We start from the raw sequence: 21,263 nt of genomic DNA, 5'->3' as shown, positions 1-21,263 counted from the left end.
TCTAGATACATTTAGGACTTGATTTCTGAGGGGGTTGTCAAGTCCAGTAATGCCATCATAACTGTATAGTTTTGGGGTAATCGGACTTCGACGTGCGGTCCAGGTCCGATACGGAGTTTTGGTGTGCTCCCAAGAGCAACCGAGTTTAAGGATAGATTCTAGATTTCAGGGTAATGTAGCGTCAATGATTCTGCATGTTTTGGGTCTTACAGATCATATTTAAAGTGATTGGTGCTAATTTCATAAGCACTCTAGTTTAGCACTTGCTAATATTAACCTAATTTCTAAAGGATTTGGTCCTGGGTAATTTCTGCCTGAGGTGGTACTTGGGTCTTTGTACGGATTTTTTTGAGATGTTACAACCTACTCCCCTTAAAGAAAAATTTCATCCTCGAAATTAGTACCTTTTCATACTCCTCAAGAATCTCAGGGTAGTTCTTTCGAACCTCGGCTTTTGTCTCCCAAGTAGCCTCTTCTTCCGTGTGATGCATCCATAACACTTTCACCAGTGGAATGACCTTGCTACGCAATACTTGCTCCTTCCTGTCTAGGATACGCATCGGTCGCAGTAAATATGTAGCGTCCTCACTCAACTGTACCTCCTCCTATCTGATAATGTGGGAAGGATCGGGAGCGTATTTCTTCAGCATAAAAACATGAAATACGTTATGCACACCCGCAAGTGGTGTGGGCAAAGTAAGGCAGTACGCTACCGCTCCCACTCGATCAAGTATCTAGAATGGGCCAATGAATCGAGGCGTAAGCTTCCCCTTCTTGCCAAACCGAAGGACTCCCTTCATAGGGAAAACTCTGAGAAATATATGGTCTCCGACCTCGAACTCTAGCGGTCGCCGCCTCGTATCGGCGTAGCTCTTCTGTCTGCTTTACGTTGTTAGCGGCCGGCGCCTGATAATGTCGACTTTCTCTGAAGTCGCTTGCACTAACTCCGGGCCAAACAAGCTCTTCTCGCCAACCTCTTCCCAGTAATGCGGTGCTCTACACGGGAGCCCATACAGTGTCTCGTAAGGAGCCATGCTAATACTCGCCAGGAAGCTGTTATTATAGGCGAACTCTGCATAGGGAAGATAGTCGTCCCAACTATCCTTGAAATCCAGCACACAGGCACGCAACATATCTTCCAGAATCTGATTCACCCGTTCCGTCTGCCCATCAGTCTGTGGGTGGAACGTGGTACTGAACTTCAGCTTCACACCCATCGCTTCCTGGATACGAGTCCAAAAGATAGATGTAAATCGCGTGTCTCGATTCAACACGATCTCCAAGAGAACTCCATGCAGACGTACAATCTCCTTGATGTACAACCTGGCCAACTCGTCTGAAGAGTTCGAAACTCTGATAGGGAGGAAATGAGCCGATTTCGTCAACCGGTCCACGATCACCCAAATGGAATCATAACCCTTCCTCGTCTTCGGCAGACCTGAAATGAAATCCATAGAGATGAAGTCCCACTTCCATTCTGCTATGGGCATGGGCTGAAGCAAACCAGGAGGTCAGCGATGCTCTGCTTTGACTTGTTGGCACGTTAGATGACGAGACACGTAATCTGCTATGTGAGCCTTCATATTGTCCCACCAATACGACCTTTTCATGTCACGATACATCTTCGTGTTGCCTGGATGCATAGCCATCCTAGAATCGTGAGTGGCCTCAAGAACTTCCTTCCTTAGGTCAGGGAGGTTCGGACGCATAGGCGACCACGGTAACGTAAGCCCCCATCTGTACCAATACTCCACGCTGAGTCCTCATCGCTGCTAGCCTGCCTTCTCACCTTTGCCAACAGCTCTTCGTCTGCCTGAGTTGCGATAATCCTGTCATCAATAAGGGGCTGTACTCGAATATATGCAACGCCCTCATACGGCTCCTCCACCATGAGTTTCTGCTCATTGTCTCGCTCTACCATGTCCCACTTTACTATTATCAACGGAGCCGCGAATGCTAATACCTTCTTGGGGCTCAGTGCGTCTGCCACAAGGTTGGCCTTGCCAGGATGGTAAGAGACTTCGAACTTGAAGTCCTTCAGTGTCTCCATCCATCATCGCTGCCTCATATTCAGGTCCCGTTGAGTGAATATGTATCTGAGGCTCTTGTGGTCACAAAAGAGCTCGAACTCCTCTCCGTAGAGGTAATGCCTCCAGATCTTCAAAGCAAAGATAACGGCAGCTAACTCCAAGTCGTGCGTAGGGTAGTTTTCCTCGTATTTCCTCAACTGTCGTGACAGGTAGGCAATAACCCTGTCCTTCTGCATCAAAACATCGCCCAAACCGACGCGAGACGCGTCCATGCATATTGTATACTTGACCCCTTGCTCTGGCAATACTAGCACAGGGGCAGACGTCAACTTGTCCTTCAGCTCCTGAAAAGCTGCTTTCGCCTTTTCATTCCAGGCGAACTTTCAAATCCTTCCGTGTCAACTGAGACAAAGGTCTAGCTATCTTCGAGAAATTCTGAATAAATTGGTGATAGTAACCTGCCAGGCCAAGGAAACGCCTCACCTCAGTAACCGAACAGGGCTGCTTCCAGTCCTGAACTGCAGCTACCTTGGAAAGGTCCATAGCTATCCCTTCTCTGGACACCACATGTCCTAGAAACTTCACTTCTTCTTTCTAGAAGTCACACTTCTTGTACTGTGCAAACAACTGGTTCTTCCTCAGAGTATCCAAGATTGCTCGCAGGTGTTCCTCGTGCTCTTCTCGACTCTTGGAGTATAGTAAGATGTTATCAATAAACACGATGACGAATCGAAAAAGAAATGGCCGAAATACCCTATTCATCAAGTCCATGAACATGGCTAGTGCGTTCGTAAGGCTGAACGACATTATGAGAAACTCATAGTGTCCAAAATTGGTCCTAAAAGCCGTCTTCTGCACGTCTTCATCCCTAACGCGCAACTGGTGATACCCTGACTGCAAGTCAATCTTCGAGAAATACCTTGCCCCCTTCAACTGATCGAACAGATCGTCTATCTTGGGCAAGGGATACTTGTTCTTCACTGTCACTTGGTTCAATCTGCGATAATCAATACACAATCGCAGTGAACCATCCTTCTTCTTTACAAACAATACAGGTGCTCCCCATGGAGACACACTGGGTTGTATAAAACCAGCATCTAACAGATCGTCGATCTGTTTCCTCAGTTCCTCCATCTCACATGGAGCTATACGATACGTCGGAAGTGAAATGGGTGACACACCAGGCACTAAATCAATGGTGAAATCAATTTCGTGCTGAGGGGGTAGTCCAGGTATCTTCCTGAACATGTATGAGAACTCTTGGACCACAGGAGTGTCCTCAAGCGCTAGACCATGAGCGTCCTCTAGCATGGAAGCATAACAATCAATGCAATAGGGCCAACTGACCTGCACTGGAAAAGTAAAGGTCATGCCCTCTGGTCCATAAACTCTCACCACTTTACAATCGCAGTCGATCTCTGCCTTCATCTCTGTGAGCTAATCCATACCGAGGATGATATCATAGTGATGTAATGGGGTGACAATCAAGTCAAGGAGCGCTGTCCCGCTCCCTACATCTATCGAACACCCCTTACAGATCCTAGTAGCGTCCGAGAAAGTCCCTGCGGCAGTAAGGATTCTCACCCGAACCATAGGACTAGTTTCCAACCCTAGCCGCTTGACTGTTGCGCATGATATGATAGAGACAGTGGACCTGGTGTCCACTAATAAAAAGACTGGAGTACTTTGGATATGTGCCGTAACATCGAAAGCCATAGGTGGTGGAGGTGCCGCCTCTGATGCCTTTGCTGTAAGTGAATGCACTCGAGCCTGCTGAAAATGATTGGGCTGAGGTGCCATAGGCCGTTGAGGTGGCCTAGATCGAGATGCAGGGGGCCTGAAAGAAGGATGTGCAGGTGCTGTCTGTAGGGGTGGAGCCGATAGAGCCTGAGGGTGAGGACGATCGATTCTCTGTGGCGGTGAAAACCCACTATCTCTCATGCGTGTAAAACAGCTCTCTACAACATGACCTGGTCTGCCACAATACGTACATGTCACACCAGGTCGTCTCATTGGAACTGGTGGCGCCGCAATCCTGGGAGGAGAGTCGGTACGGGATCTCTTGCCAAGGAATGGTCTGCTCGGCAAATCTGGTCGTGGCCCAGGGACCATAGGCCCATGAGAACGTGACAATCGATCCCCATCCTACTCCGCCCTCATAGACATGTGTACTAGCTCAGCATAGGAGGGTATGCTAGCACAACACATCTTCGAGTGAATATTAGGTCACAAGCCCTCTGAAAAATGCCGCATCCGCATCTGCGCGTCAGCAAGTACTGTAGGGACGTACCTGCCCAACTCTGTAAATCGGTGCTCGTACTCTGTCACTAACATGCCTCCCTGTTTGACGCGCAAGAACTCATTCTCCTTCTCGTGCCAGTACGTCTGGAGGTAGTACTTCTCATGGAAGCGGAACTCAAAAGCTGCCCATGTCCATACATAGTCGACTGCAACGGTCCGCAGGACACTATCCCACCACAAGCTGGCCTTCTTTTCAAACATAAAGGTGGCTAACTCAACCTGCTCCGGCTCAGTACAATGTAGCATCCTCAGCATCTTAGAGATGCGGTCTAGCCAATATTCGGCCTCCTCGGGTCTGTAAGAACCCGCAAATGTAGGAGGCCGCAAGCGCTGAAATTGCTCGAGAAGGCCACTCATACCCAAGTTCCCCGTAGGGTATATAGCAGGTGTAAGTGAAGGCACACCTTCATCCTGAGCGAAAGGCCCCGTAGTCTCAACAAGACGTACAGATGGTGAAGGTGGAGTCACACTTCCACCCTGAGCTAGGGCCCCTGCAATCGTGGTTAAGAGTTGCTGGTGTTGCTGGTGCATCATCATCATCAACTGCTCCAACCTATCAGTAGGTGGGGCCAACTGAGGCTCGTGCTGCATCGAAGAAGATGCACGGTTTTGCTCATGGATCGGTGGTGTGTAAGGTGGCGGCCTAACCGTAGGACCAGTAGAAGGCTGAGGCTCAGGCATGTTCTCACGAACCGGGCCCAAACCAGGGTCCATATGACCATCACTCTGAGGGGGGGGGCTGGTCTATCGAATCAATAAGTGTGATGCGTGCCGTGCTCCGCGTGACCTTAGGTGGCATTCCCTATATGAAAATAGGGTTCACTTACGTAAGAGGTAGCATAGTAGTACACAATCCTTTAAGCATTCCACACAACTTCTTAGCAAAAGAGACCGCATGCTTTTCATTTCCCAAAATTGTCACAATACATGAAATACACATTACATGAATCATGACAGGAAATGGATGAAAGCTATTACAAAGCAAGACTACCAACGCAGAGCAACTGCCAACCACAAACACACTAACTACCCACGATGCTACTAAGCTCTTAATCATTAAAACACAAACATTCTAAGACAGCAATGAAACAACTACGGGGCAATGACTTGGATGACTAGGCATCCGAGTCTGGCGACGGAGGAGGTGCACCCTTATCCTGTGGGCAGCACAGGATGGACATCAAAGTGCTAGTCACTTTCTTGAACTTATGCTTCATGAGGCCCCGAAGGTCCATTATATCCTGTCGTAGGATAGCCTGACCTTCTTCAAGTTGAGCTAAGCGAGCTTAAACAGTGCCATGCTTTGGTTCGTGTTAAGGGTCAAATATTGCATATCAGACCCATTTATTGCATGAAATTACAAGCATGACACCGTTTAATAGCCTAATTTAATTGAATTTGTGATGCAGGGCGTCTTCATGAGCTTGGACTGGGAAAGGACACTAAAAAGCATGGATTTACCGATCTGATGACACTAAAGCAGGGGACGGACTCCAGAAGACCAAGAGCGACGAAATTATACACCAGGGGTCCGCGGAAATCGAGGAATCGAAGTTCAAGTGGCCTGAAAAGTGCCCAAAATGCAAGATCATAGGGTTCCCACCATCTGATCAGTTCGAAACTTCACACGTGGCTTGAGGACCATAAATAAACCGTACATGTAAAATTTCAGCCCCTGGATAACTATGAAAGTGGCCCAACGGGCAGATCAGCCCACTAATTACTGATCTGGGGCCCGCCTGATCTCTGGAATCTCCTCATCTTCAGTCTCAACGCCCTAAATCATGTGAAGAACCAGATGGACGGATTGGATTTCTCACAAACATCTCTGTGGGACCCACACAGGTAGTGCATGTACACATTATATAGGTGCACCGGGCGTTCACCAAAAGACCAAAAGTCGGTTAGCAAGCGCTGACCGACTCTCCTTCTCAAAACAGAATCCTCATCACAGCAGGCGAACGTGGGACCGCCGGTTCTTCTCAGTGGGGCCCATTCATCATCCAAATAATCAATCTGGACCGTCCATTGTGTAGATAAGTGGGTTATTAACCTCACCTAGAGGACCTTTTGGCATCATGCAAGAAATTGAAAGATCATAGCGATCAAAAGCAGGATGGGCGGTGAAAGAAAAGACTCAATGGGCGGAACCAAAAGACATACAAAATTACCTTATTTCAGCTAGTTTTTCGAGAGTAACGTGATGAACGGATTGGATTTTCCTTCTGAAGTCAATCTGGGACCCACCAGCCATCGCAGCGCTAATGACGCAGGTGCGGATGAATTCTGTGGGCCACAACCGTACGTCAAATGCTTGATCCAAACCGCCCAAGAGAGTCCCTCATTCCATCTCATTCACGCCTAGGTGACAGATTTGAAAAAGACAATGACGTTTGGTTTTTCAACCGTTCAAATGCCCGGTAGATGTCACTAAGAAAGAATCTGCGGGCCACTCCAAATCGTTGCCAAAATCAACATAGGTGACTGGATTTTCGAGCCGCATCCAATGGACGGAGTAGATTTGTCCATCGACAGCAACTATGGGCCCTATGAAGAACCAGCGTACGGTCTTGTGGTGATTGATGCGTAAACATCCGCACCTGCTTGCGTAAAGGGGAGAAAGCTCTCACCGACTGATGGTTTTTTGTTTGGCTATAAAGAGGAGCAGGCCGGTTGTTTTAGTGGAGAGAGATAAAAGAAAAGAACAGAAAATAGGGAGTTTTGGGGCTGCTGTGGAGAACGTGGGAAGGAAAACGGATTGGCTGCCGAACGTGGAGCAGTTGCTGCTGCTGTGCACGATCAGGGATTGAAGGAGCTTGGGCAGACGGCTGGAGATCTGACAGGAGAGAGAGAAAGACAGGGAGAGAAGAAAGAAGGTTTTTTCTTTGTTTTTCTTTTTATTATGCTTTTCTTCTCAAATTTCTGATGAGATCTAGCCCATCCATGTGTGGCTAATCCTCTTAGCTAGGGCTAAGAGGTGAAGCTTGTAGCGAGATGGGAGAACCTACTTTATGCCTTTAATTTAAATTTCTAAACTGAAGTTGATATAGTTGATTATTAAAGGAATATTTTTCTTAGTTTTTAATGGCATATTGTGACTGAAATTACAATGGGCGTGCAATGGCTTTGAATATTCCTTTCCTTTTTATGTTTATGAAGTCAGGAACCTCTGTTGTTCATCATTGTCCCATGGGCATGGTAGGATGACAGTACCTTCCTGACCTTCATGACATGTTGATTGATTGATAATTAGATTAATATAATTTGCTTTGTCTCCTGGGCATGGTTTGGTGATGGAATCCATTCTAATTCATACACCTTTCATCTCTTGAAACCTATATCAATGTCAGTTCAGTAAATTTTCATAATTTGTGATAGTGGCATACGATCTCCCTGATCTCTACAAGTGGATCCTCTGAATCCCTAGTTTTCGTCCTCTGAATTCCTTAAAGTTTTAAATAATTATTCCACAATTATTTCCTAAATTCTATTTGGTTTAGATCACATCTTAGTCTAGTTCTAGTTCTACTTGGTTTCAGATAACGTACAAGTATTAGTCCCTTGGGATTCGACCTCGGTCTTACCGAGTTTATTCACAACCCTATACTTGGGGAGTGAACAAGTTTTTGGCGCCGTTGCCGGGGATTGATAGTTACGATTTTCTGAAATTAATTAGTTTTAGAATTAGGATAAGATTAGGATTTTATTAACTTTAGTTTTAGATTTTTCTATTTGATTTTTAGAACTAACTTGTTTCCTGTTTTGTAGGATCCTGACATAAAATCTCTAAATTGGTAATTCTTTCCTAAATTCTCTACTTTTTCTTTTTATAGAATTAGGGTTTAGATCTTAGAAACTTTCTAATTCTAGTATCCTCTGTTCTGTAGGAAATAGGTTATTTTTAGAATTTAGGTTATTTAGAAATTGACTTTCTATTTTGGTTCTATTAACTTTCTAATTCTAACACTTTTTGAATCTAATTCTGTTTCTTAATTTATTTTTAGGATTTTTGTTTAGAAACTAACCTTCCTATTTTGTAGGCCTTTAAGATAGAAATCTCTATTTTGGTACACTCCTTCCCTACTCTCTATTTTTCAATTTTCTTGTAGTAATTTACTTTTTAGTTTAGGCTTTCCTAGTTTACTTTAGAAATTTCCGTTTTTCTTTAAAGAATACTTTCTTTTAGAAATTACTTTACTGTTATTTTTCTTTTAAAGTATCATTTCTCTCCTTTATAGAATCTAACTTATTTTTGTTTTATTTTGCAGGTCCTTAACTTAGGAGCTTCAATTTGGTAATCCCTTTCCAATTCTCCCTCTCTTTCGTTCTAGATTTTCTTTCCTAGGGTTAAGTTTTTAACTGAGGGCTGCGAGTGTTTCATGCCCAAGTGGGCCCGTGACAACACTCGACGTCTCTTGGCTGAAGGAGGATTGGTTGAGGGGTTGACTATCCATCGCAGGACTAGACACCACTCGAAATCCCCTGAGTTAAGTGAAGTTATGGCTGAAGACCAACCTCCTCCACTTCCACCCAGGGTGGAGGATACCCAAGATGAGAATGAGGTGCAACAGGCACCCCGCCTCGTACTTTACGAGATTATCTACAACCGGCGGGAGTGAGTATGCCCTCATGCATGATTTTTCCTGAAAACACGGGACAAATGGACATCAAGCCAGGAGTTATCCAACTCTTTCCCAAATTCCATGGACTTGAATCAGAGAGTCCATATTTACATTTGAAAGAGTTCGATGAAATTATAGCTACATTATGTTTTCCTAATGTATATGAGGATCAGAGTGAAACTCTTTCCTTTTTCCTTAAAGAGAAAGCTAAGGCGTGGTTACATTCACTGCGTCCTAGATCCATTGGCACATGGAGCGACATGCGCAGAGGGAATTCATAAAAAATTCTTCCCACATCATAAAAGGATTACCCAGAAAAGCGATCATGAACTTTGCCCAAAGGAAGATGAAACATTCTTTCAATGTTGGGAAAGGTTCAAAGATTTGGTCGATTCATGCCCACAACACGGATTTGAAACGTGGCGCATTACAAATTTTTCTATGATGGTGACATCTTCCATGCGCCAAATGGTCGAGACAATGTGTAATGGAGAGTTCATTAATAAAGACATCGACGAGGTATGGGACTACCTCGATAGTTTGGCTGAAAAACACAATCTTGGGACTATTACCCAAAGTCGAACACCACGTCTAGGCCAACTCAATCAAAGGAGAAAGGTGGATTATATCTCTTGAAAGAAGAGGATGATCTCAAGTGTAAAGTGACTACGCTCATAAGGAAAGTTGAGGCCATGGAAGGAAAGAAGGATAAGGTCAATGAAGTTGTTTGCGGCATCTGTGATTGCAACATTCATATAACTGAAAATTGTCCTACAATACACGCCTTTCGAGGAGTGTTGAATGAACAAGCCAATGCCGTAAATAACTATCAAAGACCTTTTCCTGGACCCAACTCCAACACATACAATCCTGGCTGGAAAAATCATCCAAACTTTAGTTGGAGAAATGGACAAACGGCGACTCCTCCAGGTTTCTTCAATCAAAATCCAAATCAAGTGAAACCTCAAGAGGAACCGGTTCAAAATCCCATACAAGAGCTAGCTCAGGCAATGCGGGGAATCACAGATTTTATGCAAAAGATAGATTCTCGTATGACGGTTATAGAAAAGGGGATGCTTCTTGCACAACCTCTCCCCAATCCTAAACCGCAGTATACGAGATTAGTGATCCCAGCTCTTCAAATCAGATGGGGCATGCTAAATCCATCACCACTCTTAGGAGTGGGAAGATCATTGATAAAACTCTTAGGTTAGGCCCGAAAAGCCTCGAGAACCAGAGAGGACAACAATGATGGATCCGGTGATGCCCCACAAAATCAGGAACCGGAACTTCTAGAGAAGCCGGTTGCTCCATTCCCCCAACGGTTGGTTTCACCAAAACCTCTCTCTAACTCTCGGGATATCTAGAGGTGTTGAAAACAGTGAAAGTCAACATTCCTCTACTTGATGTCGTTAAAGCAGATACCTTCATATGCCAAATTCCTAAAAGACTTATGCACGACCAAGCGACGGCAAATTATTCAAAAGAAAATCTTCGTGACTGAGAAAGTGAGTGCCATCCTGAAGCAAGACGTGCCGCAGAAATTCAAGGATTCCGGTAGCCCAACCAATCATGTGTAATCGGGAACCATCGAATTGATCACACACTTCTTGACTTAGGAGTGAGTGTAAATCTGATTCCCTACTCGGTATACAAACAGTTAGGTTTGGGTGAATTAAAACCCACCCTAACCACACTACAACTTGTTGATCGCTCTGTTCGTGTACCAAGAGGGATAATTGAGGATGTGTTGGTCAAAGTTGATAGATTTTACTACCCTGTAGATTTTATCATCCTGGACACCGAACCCATCAATAACATGAGCACTCAGATTCCCGTCATTCTTGGTCGCCCATTCCTTGCCACGTCAAATGCAATTATCAATTGCAGGAATGGTATCATGACTATGTCTTTTGGAAATTTGACATTGGAGTCAAACATTTTTTCAATAACGGCAGCAATTCAGAGGATGATGACGAGTTCCACGACATTAGCATGATTGACTCTTGCGTGGAAGATACGACACCTCTAACCTTGTCCTCTGACTCTCTAGAGACGTGCCTGGCCCACTCCCATGATTTTGATGATGACATGATTAGGGAGACGTGCACCTTGCTTGATACTGCACCGGTACTTGAAGTTAACCGATGGAGGCCACAATTTGAAGAATTACCACAAACTGATGTAGTGCCTCTGCCGTCTAACCTCAAGCCGCCGAAGCTTGACCTAAAACCTTTGCCCTATGATTTGAAATATGCATATTTGGGTCAAGATGAGACATACCGGTGGTGATCTCTGCCCACCTGGAGAAAGAACAGGAGAGTATGCTTATATCTACTCTCATTGAGCATAAAGGAGCCCTAGGATGGACGATAGCGGACCTCGAAGGAATCGATCCCTCGATTTGTACTCACCGCATATATCTTGAGGATAATGCAAAAACCGCTCGCAACCACAACGTAGACTAAATCCAAATATGAAGGAAGTGGTTAAAGCGAGGTTCTTAAACTATTGGATGTGGGTATTATATACCCTATATCTGATAGTCAATGGGTGAGTCCAACTCAAGTGGTCCCTAAGAAGTCTGGAATCACCATCGTAGCCAATGCTAATAATGAACTCGTGCCAACTAGAGTCACTACTGGTTGGAGAATGTGCATTGACTACAGGAAGTTGAATACCGTCACGAGGAAAGACCACTTTCCTTTACCATTCATTGATCAGATCCTGGAAATGTTAGCTGGTCATTCCTATTACAGTTTTCTTGACGGGTATTCGGGCTACAACCAGATAGAGATAGCCCCTGAAGACCAAGAAAAAACCACATTTACATGTCCCTATGGCACCTTTGCCTATCGAAGGATGTCATTCGGACTATGTAATGCCCCTGCCACCTTTCAGCGATGTATGCTTAGTATCTTTTCTGATATGGTAGGGCAATATCTAGAGGTCTTCATGAACGATTTTTCTGTTTATGGTCCATCTTTCAGCAAGTGCTTGGAAAGTCTTAAATGTGTGCTGAAAAGATGTGAAGAAAAGAACTTGGTACTTAATTGGGAGAAGTGTCATTTCATGGTTCAGAAGGGAATTGTCCTTGGGCATATCATCTCGTCCAAAGGAATCGAGGTAGATAAGGCAAAAATCGATCTTATCTCTAACCTACCTCCACCCAAGAACATCAGAGACGTGCGATCCTTCTTAGGACACGCGAGGTTTACACGAGATTCATAAAGGACTTTAGTCTTCTCTCTCGCCCTTTATGTAATCTTCTTGAAAAGGATGCTCCGTGCGAGTAGATTGCGCAATGCCGGGAAGCTTTCACCAAGCTTAAGGGCACGTTAACCACCTTGCACCTATCATGCGGCCACCCATTGGAGCCTTCCTTTTGAACTTATGTGCGGCGCTTCGATTATGCTCTTGGGGCGGTCCTTGGCCAGAGAAAAGATAAGAAGCCCTACGTCATTCATTACGCGAGTAGAACTCTAAATCCGGCCCAAGTGAACTACTCGACTACGGAAAAGGAACTCTTAGCCGTAGTGTTCGCCTTGGACAAATTTAGGTCCTACTTGATCGGATCCAAGATCATTATCTATACAGATCATGCGGCACTAAAGTATCTTCTTTCTAAGAATGATTCTAAGCCCGCTTGATACGATGGATCCTTCTACTCCAAGAATTTGATTTGGAAATTAAAGATAAAAGGGAGTAGAGAACGTAGTGGCCGATCACCTTTCTCGCCTTAATACCTCGATTCCCTTGAGACAACCCATATCAATGACATGTTCCCTGAGGAACAATTGTTTAGAGTCTCCCATTCACCTTGGTTCGCTAATATTGCTAATTTTCTTATCACAGGTTCTATACTAACACATTGGACTGCGCAAGATAAGAAGAAATTCTTTACCAAGGTGTGCAACTTTTTTTGGGACGATCCATATTTATTTAAATATTGCCCAGATTAAATCTTAAGGAGATGTATGCCAGACGATGAGCATTAGAGTGTCATCTCCTTCTGTCACTCGCAGGCCTGTGGGGTCACTTTTCCGCTAAAAAGACCACGGCCAAGATTCTGATGTGGCTTTATTTCTTGGCCCACTATGTTTAGGGACACTCATGAGTTTTGCAAAGCTTGTGAGCGTTGTCAGAAATTGGGAGCATTGTCCCGTCGAAATATGATGCCTTTGAATCCCATCCTTATCATTGAAGCATTTGATTGCTGGGGCATCGATTTCATGGGACCATTTCCCCAATCGTTTGGAAATCTGTATATTTTGCTCGCCGTGGATTATGTCAATAAATGGGTTGAAGCGATTAGTGTCGAAAGAATGACCATCGCACGGTCATTAAATTCCTGAAAGAGAACATCCTTTCTCGATTCGGAACGCCTCGAGCCATCATTAGTGATGGGGGCTCACACTTTTGTAATAGACCATTCGAGAGCTTAATGAAGAAATACGGTATCTCTCATAAGGTGAGCACCCCATACCATCCACAGACAAGTGGACAAGCTGAGATTTCTAATAGGGAAATTAAACACATTTTGGAGAAAACGGTTAACCCTGATCGTAAGGATTGGTCAATCCGATTGATCGATGCCTTATGGGCATACCGTATTGCATTTAAAACTCCTATTGGAATGTCTCCCTTTAGACTTGTCTATGGGAAAGCTTGTCACTTGCATGTGGAGCTGGAACATAAAGCCTATTGGGCGATTAAAAATCTTAATTTCAATCTAGACAACGCTGCTCGCTACGCAAACTGCAATTGAATGAACTTGAAGAAATCGGAAGAACGACGCATACGAGAATTCGAGAATTTACAAGGACAAGATGAAGCTGTTTCATGACCAACATATTCTACGAAAATCATTCACGCCAGGAAAGTCCTTTTGTATAATTCTCGATTACATCTTTTCCGGGTAAGCTTCGATCTCGTTGGACCGGCCCTTACATTGTTGTTCTTGCTTATCCTCATGGGGCCGTTGAGATAAGAGATCCCGACAATGGCAAGGAGTTTAAAGTAAATGGACATCGTTTAAAGCCATTTGTCGAGAAATTTGATTCGAGGACATGTCCATGCCTCGGACGCTCCTGTTTACCAGGATGATCTCCTAGTCGATGGAGGTATAGGTAGGTTTATCGCTTTCATAGGATTATGGTAGTTGCTTTGGTCGCTGAAGACGTAAACTTAGCGCTCCTGGGAGGCAACCCAACTTTTCAACTTATTTCATTTTCTAGCAAGTTCAATGTTTGTGGGTAACATTCGCAAACCCTCACGAGACGACAACTCGTCCACTAGGGGTAACCTAGGGGTTTAAAGGCTTGTTGCATGCGCTAAATGCAATCGAGAGCACTGCGAAAGTGGTATAGGTAGGATTTTATTTTTATGTTACCTTCTCTCTCGTGCTGACCGGATTCCATGCTGCGATCTCTTGAAAAGTCTCTCACGATTCGTCATCCAGGTACTATCTTCCCTTCACTCTTTCTTTACTTTTGTTGTCCTATGCGCATTCCATACTCTTATCCTTTACATTGAGGACAATGTAGCTTTTAAGATGGGGGTGGGAGATTAGGTTACCTAATCTGAAAATTTTTAAATTTTTTCTGGACTTTCTAGTGAATTCAAAGTGATTGGACGACCATCTTTGATTTAGAATTACAAGATATGGAATATTGGTGATTTACTGCTCTTGGATTCAGTTGCTCGTTAGATTTCACAGTTAAGTTTAATTATTAATCCATGATTAGAAGTTGTAAACATTGATTGAGTCATGATTTCACATGTCACATCTCGCTTACACATTAAGATTTCAGTTTGAAACTGAAGGGTTAATTTGGTGATCAGTAAGCATAGAAGGAACCAACTGGAACAATTGCCCGTCAAGATCAATTAAAAGGAAGAGATCCCGTTGACAAAGGATAGGCAAAGAATCTTCACTATAGGTTTGCTCCCTATAAGTGTGGACTTCATTCCAAAAAAAAAAAAAAAAAAAAAAAAAAAAAAAAAAAAAAAAAAAAACTGAAGGAATGAAAAGATGATCTTTGAGGCAAGCTTTGGTTATTATGAATTCTCTTGTTGATTACCAACGATATCCTGAAATAAAGAATTGAATATTAATGTTGAAAGTTGGGATTACACTTTACATCTGTGGAACTCAATGTTTAGGATCATTTCTAATTAAGGGACTAATACTTTGAATGAAGTTTATCGTGTGCTTGAGTCTAGGAGAGAGTAAGGCCCAACATTCAGGAATTGTTGAATTCTGAATATCTAGATTGTTTTTCAAAATCACTCGAGTTCATAGAAATTTTCCTGTAATTATCAACTTATTTTTCGCATACTTTGCTGGGACTAGCAAAATGCGCTGGTTGGGGGTTGTGTTAAAGGGTCAAATATTGCATATCGGACCCATTTATTGCATGAAATTACAAGCATGACAGTTTAATAGCCTAATTTAATTGAATTTGTGATGCGGGGCGTCTTCATGAGCTTGGACTAAAAAAGGACACTAAAAGCATGGATTTACCGATCCGATGACACTAAAGCAGGGGACGGACTCCAGAAGACCAAGAGCGACGAAATTATACACCAGGGGTCCGCGGAAATCGAGGAATCGAAGTTCAAGTGGCCTGAAAAGTGCCCAAAATGCAAGATCATAGGGTTCCCACCATCTGATCAGTTCGAAACTTCACACGTGGCTTGAGGACCATAAATAAACCGTACATGTAAAATTTCAGCCCCTGGATAACTATGAAAGTGGCCCAACGGGCAGATCAGCCCACTAATTACTGATCTGGGGCCCGCCTGATCTCTGGAATCTCCTCATCTTCAGTCTCAACGCCCTAAATCATGTGAAGAACCAGATGGACGGATTGGATTTCTCACAAACATCTCTGTGGGACCCACACAGGTAGTGCATGTACACATTATATAGGTGCTCCGGGCGCACACCAAAAGACCCGCTGACCGACTCTCCTTCTCAAAACAGAATCCTCATCACAGCAGGCGAACGTGGGACCGCCGGTTCTTCTCAGTGGGGCCCATTCATCATCCAAATAATCAATCTGGACCGTCCATTGTGTAGATAAGTGGGTTATTAACCTCACCTAGAGGACCTTTTGGCATCATGCAAGAAATTGAAAGATCATAGCGATCAAAAGCAGGATGGGCGGTGAAAGAAAAGACTCAATGGGCGGAACCAAAAGACATACAAAATTACCTTATTTCAGCTAGTTTTTCGAGAGTAACGTGATGAACGGATTGGATTTTCCTTCTGAAGTCAATATGGGACCCACCAGCCATCGCAGCGCTAATGACGCAGGCTCTGTTTCGCAACAAAGCCTGCGGATGAATTCTGTGGGCCACAACCGTACGTCAAATGCTTGATCCAAACCGCCCAAGAGAGTCCCTCATTCCATCTCATTCACGCCTAGGTGACAGATTTGAAAAAGACAATGACGTTTGGTTTTTCAACCGTTCAAATGCCCGGTAGATGTCACTAAGAAAGAATCTGCGGGCCACTCCAAATCGTTGCCAAAATCAACATAGGTGACTGGATTTTCGAGCCGCATCCAATGGACGGAGTAGATTTGTCCATCGACAGCAACTATGGGCCCTATGAAGAACCAGCGTACGGTCTTGTGGTGATTGATGCGTAAACATCCGCACCTGCTTGCGTAAAGGGGAGAAAGCTCTCACCGACTGATGGTTTTTTGTTTGGCTATAAAGAGGAGCAGGCCGGTTGTTTTAGTGGAGAGAGATAAAAGAAAAGAACAGAAAATAGGGAGTTTTGGGGCTGCTGTGGAGAACGTGGGAAGGAAAACGGATTGGCTGCCGAACGTGGAGCAGTTGCTGCTGCTGTGCACGATCAGGGATTGAAGGAGCTTGGGCAGACGGCTGGAGATCTGACAGGAGAGAGAGAAAGACAGGGAGAGAAGAAAGAAGGTTTTTTCTTTGTTTTTTCTTTTTATTATGCTTTTCTTCTCAAATTTCTGATGAGATCTAGCCCATCCATGCGTGGCTAATCCTCTTAGCTAGGGCTAAGAGGTGAAGCTTGTAGCGAGATGGGAGAACCTACTTTATGCCTTTAATTTAAATTTCTAAACTGAAGTTGATATAGTTGATTATTAAAGGAATATTTTTCTTAGTTTTTAATGGCATATTGTGACTGAAATTACAATGGGCGTGCAATGGCTTTGAATATTCCTTTCCTTTTTTATGTTTATGAAGTCAGGAACCTCTGTTGTTCATCATTGTCCCATGGGCATGGTAGGATGACAGTACCTTCCTGACCTTCATAGCATGTTGATTGATTGATATTTAGATTTAATCATGTTGTTTGCTTTGTCTCACTGGGCATGGTTTGGTGATGGAATCCATTCTAATTCATACACCTTTCATCTCTTGAAACCTATATCAATGGCAATTCAGTAAATTTCCATAATTTGTGATCCTGGCATACGATCTCCCGATCTCTACAAGTGGATCCTCTGAATCCCTAGTTTCCTTCCTCTGAATTCCTTAAAGTTTTAGATAATTATTCCACAATTATTTCCTAAATTCTATTTGGTTTAGATCACATCTTAGTCTAGTTCTAGTTCTACTTGGTTTCAGATAACGTACGGGTTTCAGTCCCTGTGGATTCGACCTCGGTCTTACCGAGTTTATTACTACATCACAACCCCGCACTTGGGGAGTGAACAAGTTTTTGGCGCCGTTGCCGGGGACTGACGGTTACGATTTTCTAAATTAATTAGTTTTAGAATTAGGATAAGATTAGGATTTTATTAACTTTAGTTTTAGATTTTTCTATTTGATTTTTAGAACTAACTTGTTTCCTGTTTTGTAGGATCCTGACATAAAATCTCTAAATTGGTAATTCTTTCCTAAATTCTCTACTTTTTCTTTTTATAGAATTAGGGTTTAGATCTTAGAAACTTTCTAATTCTAGTATCCTCTGTTCTGTAGGAAATAGGTTATTTTTAGAATTTAGGTTATTTAGAAATTGACTTTCTATTTTGGTTCTATTAACTTTCTAATTCTAACACTTTTTGAATCTAATTCTGTTTCTTAGTTTAGTTTTAGGATTTTTGTTTAGAAACTAACCTTTCTATTTTGTAGGCCTTTAAGATAGAAATCTCTATTTTGGTACACTCCTTCCCTACTCTCTATTTTTCAATTTTCTTGTAGTAATTTACTTTTTAGTTTAGGCTTTCCTAGTTTACTTTAGAAATTTCCGTTTTTCTTTAAAGAATACTTTCTTTTAGAAATTACTTTACTGTTATTTTTCTTTTAAAGTATCATTTCTCTCCTTTATAGAATCTAACTTATTTTTGTTTTATTTTGCGGGTCCTTAACTTAGGAGCTTCAATTTGGTAATCCTTTCCAATTCTCCCTCTCTTTCTTCTAGATTTTCTTTCCTTTCTTAGGTTAAGTTTTTAATTGAGGGTGCGAGTGTTTCATGCCCAAGTGGGCCCGTGACAACACTCGGCGTCTCTTGGTGAAGGAGGATTGTTGAGGGGTTGACTATCCATCGCGAGGATTAGACACCGCTCGAAATCCCCTGAGTTAACCGAGGTCATGGCTGAAGACCAACCTCCTCTACTTCCACCCGGGGTGGAGGATACCCAAGATGAGAATGAGGTGCAACAGCACCCCGCCTCGTACTTTACGAGATTTTTACAACCGGCGGGAGTGAGTACGCCCTCATGCATGATTTTCCTGAAAACACAGACAAATGGACATCAAGCCAGAGTTATCCAACTCCTTCCCAAATTCCATGGACTTGAATCGAGAGTCCATATTTACATTTGAAAGAGTTCGATGAAATTATAGCTACATTATGTTTTCCTAATGTATATGAGGATACAGGGTGAAACTCTTTCCTTTTTCCTTAAAAGAGAAAGCTAAGACGTGGTTACATTCACTGCGTCCTAGATCCATTGGCACATGGAGCGACATGCAGAGGGAATTCATAAAAAAATTCTTCCCACATCATAAAACGATTACCCTCAGAAAAGCGATCATGAACTTTGCCAAAAAGGAAGATGAAACATTCTTTCAATGTTGGGAAAGGTTCAAAGATTTGGTCAGTTCATACCCACAACACGGATTTGAAACGTGGCGCATTACAAATTTTTTCTATGATGGAGTGACATCTTCCATGCGCCAAATGGTCGAGACAATGTGTAATGGAGAGTTCATTAATAAAGACATCGACGAGGTATGGGACTACCTCGATAGTTTGGCTGAAAAACACAATCTTGGGACTATTACCCAAAGTCGAACACCACGTCTAGGCCAACTCAATCAAAGGAGAAAGGTGGATTATATCTTTGAAAGAAGAGGATGATCTCAAGTGTAAAGTGACTACGCTCATAAGGAAAGTTGAGGCCATGGAAGGAAAGAAGGATAAGGTCAATGAAATTGTTTGCGGCATCTGTGATTGCAACATTCACACAACGGAAAACTTACAATACCCGCCTTTCGAGGAGTGTTGAATGAACAAGCCAATGCCGTAAATAACTATCAAAGACCTTTTACTGGACCTAACTCCAACACATACAATCCTGGCTGGAAAAATCATCCAAACTTTAGTTGGAGGAATGGACAAACGGCGACTCCTCCAGGTTTCTTCAATCAAAATCCAAATCAAGTGAAACCTCAAGAGGAACCGGTTCAAAATCCCATACAAGAGCTAGCTCAGGCAATGCGGGGAATCACAGATTTTATGCAAAAGATAGATTCTCGTATGACGGTTATAGAAAAGGGGATGCTTCCTGCACAACCTATCCCCAATCCTAAACCGCAGTACGAGAATAATGATCCCAGCTCTTCAAATCAGATGGGGCATGCTAAATCCATCACCACTCTTAGGAGTGGGAAGATCATTGATAAAACTCTTCCGGTTAGGCCCGAAAAGCCTCAAGAACCAAAAGAGGACAACAATGATGGATCCAGTGATGTCCCACAAAAAGTGGAACCGGAACTTTTAGAGAAGCCAGTTGCTCCATTCCCCCAACGGTTGGTTTCACCAAAACCTCTCTCTAACTCTCAGGATATCCTAGAGGTGTTGAAACAGGTGAAAGTCAACATTCCTCTACTTGATGTCGTTAAACAGATACCTTCATATGCCAAATTCCTAAAAGACTTATGCACGACCAAGCGACGGAAAATTATTCAAAAGAAAATCTTCTTGTATGAGAAAGTGAGTGCCATCCTGAAGCAAGACGTGCCGCAGAAATTCAAGGATCCCGGTAGCCCAACCATATCATGTGTAATCGGGAACCATCGAATTGATCACGCACTTCTTGACTTAGGAGCGAGCGTCAATTTGATTCCCTACTCGGTATACAAACAGTTAGGTTTGGGTGAATTAAAACCCACCCTAACCACACTACAACTTGCTGATCGCTCTGTTCGTGTACCAAGAGGGATAATTGAGGATGTGTTGGTCCAAGTTGATAGATTTTACTACCCTGTAGACTTTATCATCCTGGACACCGAACCCATCAATAACATGAGCACTCAGATTCCCGTCATTCTTGGTCGCCCATTCCTCGCCACGTCAAATGCAATTATCAATTGTATGAATGGTATCATGACTATGTCTTTTGGAAATTTGACATTGGAGTCAAACATTTTTTTCAATAATGGCAGCAACTCGGAGGATGATGACGATTTCCACGATATTAACATGATTGACTCTTTCGTGGAAGATACGACACCTCCGACCTTATCCTCCGACCATCTGAGACGTGCCTGGCCCACTCCCATGATTTTGATGATGACATGATTAGGAGACGTGCGCCTTGCTTGATATTGCAGGTACTTGAAGTTAACCGATGGAGGCCACAATTTGAAGAATTACCACAACCGATGTAGTGCCTCTACCGTTTAACCTCAAGGAACCGAAGCTTGACCTAAAATCTCTACTCTCTGATTTAAAATATGTTTATTTAGGTCAAGTTGAGACATACCCGGTGGTGATTTTATCCCACCTTGAGTAAGAATAGGACACTATGATCATATTTACTCTCATTGAGTATAAGGGAGCCCTTGGATGGATGATTGCGGACCTCAAGAGAATTGACCTTTCAATTTGTACTCACCGCATTTATCTTGAGGATAATGCGAAGACTTCTCGGTAATCACAGCGTAGACTAAATTTAAACATGAAAGAAGTGATTAAAGCCGAGGTTCTTAAACTATTGGATGTGGGTATTATATACCCTATATCCGATAGTCAATGGGTGAGTCTAACTCAGGTGGTTTCTAAGAAGTCCGGAGTTACCATTGTAACCAATGCCAA

At 43.2% G+C, this 21,263-nt stretch overlaps 2 non-coding genes across 2 annotated transcripts; both read right to left on the bottom strand.

The window, feature by feature from the left end:
• Positions 1-9,259: 9,259 nt before the first annotated feature.
• LOC131241877 (small nucleolar RNA R71) lies at positions 9,260-9,366 on the bottom strand. The gene has a single exon (XR_009169443.1). It is a non-coding gene; the product is annotated as a small nucleolar RNA R71 (small nucleolar RNA).
• A 9,593-nt stretch (positions 9,367-18,959) lies between these two features.
• LOC131241631 (small nucleolar RNA R71) lies at positions 18,960-19,066 on the bottom strand. Its single transcript, XR_009169191.1, has one exon. It is a non-coding gene; the product is annotated as a small nucleolar RNA R71 (small nucleolar RNA).
• Positions 19,067-21,263: the final 2,197 nt, after the last annotated feature.

Source organism: Magnolia sinica, chromosome 3, assembly GCF_029962835.1.
Source record: "Magnolia sinica isolate HGM2019 chromosome 3, MsV1, whole genome shotgun sequence".
Lineage (NCBI taxonomy): Eukaryota > Viridiplantae > Streptophyta > Magnoliopsida > Magnoliales > Magnoliaceae > Magnolia > Magnolia sinica.
The sequence above is the reverse complement of the archived record's forward strand: the minus strand, read 5'-3'. Positions and strand labels throughout refer to the sequence as shown.